Raw genomic sequence first — 1692 nt, forward strand, 5'->3', positions numbered from 1 at the left:
GAGCTCTCCCCAAGCGACCTCTCCTCATCTCACCTTTTGAGCTCATGTACAGACGCCCAGTCCTAACTCCTGGCTTCTTGCCCAAGCGCTCTCCCCTTCCAGATCATTTGCTTACCCCATTACTCTCTCATCTTCACTCTCTCCTATAGAACTTTGCTGACTGTCACCTACCTCGAACACACTCTGCTTCCGGCCGGGGGGTGTGGAGGGGAGAAATTGAGTCCTTGAACTTTTGATCTTCTGGTCTCAGCCTCCAGAGAAGCCTGGATCACACGATTAGACCCAGGTTAAGATTTTAAAATTAGATCTATTTTACCTGTGTGTATGCATGTGTGCCATGTGTCTGGGTCAAAAAAAGGCACAGGATCCCCTGGACCTGGAGTAACAGATGCTTGTGAGAGCCGCCATGTGGGCTCGACAAAGAGAAGGGAGTGCTTGAACTCTCCAGCAACATCTCCAGCCCCATGATTCAGGGTTCTTTATAACCCCCACCTAATGCTTGCTGGGCAAATGCTCCCCCACTGAGCGAAATCCCCAACCTCAAGACTTAGAATTCACATGCCGCCACTTTAAAGCCCTTGGGGGGGGGGTGTCTTGGTTTCTCTTCAAAGCACCTCTGCTTTGGGGAAGAGGCCTAAGGAAGGCTGGAGGGGCTGCCTCTGTGCCTGCTGTGTGGAAGTTCCAGCTTCTCCCCTAAGCTCAGCCAGGGCCCCTTGCATGCCTCGTTGCCTTGGAGACCACTAGCTGATGTTCAAGGCCTTGGGCTGAGCAGCTAGAATTCTGTCTTGTGAAGAGGAGGAAAGTTCAATTAAGCAGATCGAGCAAAAGAGTCCCCCCTCCTACTCCCAACAGGGAAACCGCAGCCAGGACAGGACCCACACAAAGCACCCCACCCCGACTCCAAACCTGAACCCGAAAAATCCTCTCCTGCACCTTCTTTTTCTCCTTTCCCTTTCCCTCATTGCTCATGATCTGCCTCCAAGGTCTTCCTGGGTTAAATAAAATCACAAGTGTTTATTTTACTTTAAATTTTGTTATGATTGTGTGTGTGTGTGCTCGCGTGCATTCTCTCTCGTGTAGCTTGTGCAGACATGCTTCTTGTGAAGGTTAGAAGGTATCAGATCCCAGTCAACTGGAGTTCTGGGTGACTGTAAGCCACCACGTGGGTGCTGGGAACTGAATCCTGTAAGAGCAGCAAGCTCTTAATCACAGAGACATCTCTCCAGCCCCTGGGTCTCTCGTAGCTCAGGCTGGTGTGAGCTCTCTTTGAAGTTGAGAGTGACCTTACCCTCCTGATCCTCCTGCCTCCAATTACTGGGGTCACAAGTGTGCACCCCATGCCTGATGTATGTTTTTATATTGATATTAAAGTCACTTCCTTACCTGGCTCTTGTTGTTGTTGCTTAAGCCTGATAATGGTGGCCTATGTAAAGCCTAGTAGTTAGAGGCTGAGACAGGAGGATTCCTATAAATCTGAGGCCATGTGGGATACATAAACTAAGAACTGAGGGCACAACATCTCTGTGATCTTTTAAATTAATTTTTAATTATTTAATTAAATTTAATTTTAATTATTTAATTTAAAGATTTTTAATTAATTAATTAATTTTATTTTATTTTATTTTATTTTAATTTTTTGAGACAGGGTTTCTCTGTATAGCCCTGGCTGTCCTGGAATTCACTCTGTAGACC

The sequence above is a fragment of the Mus pahari genome, chromosome 19, assembly GCF_900095145.1.
Source record: "Mus pahari chromosome 19, PAHARI_EIJ_v1.1, whole genome shotgun sequence".
NCBI classification, from domain to species: domain Eukaryota; kingdom Metazoa; phylum Chordata; class Mammalia; order Rodentia; family Muridae; genus Mus; species Mus pahari.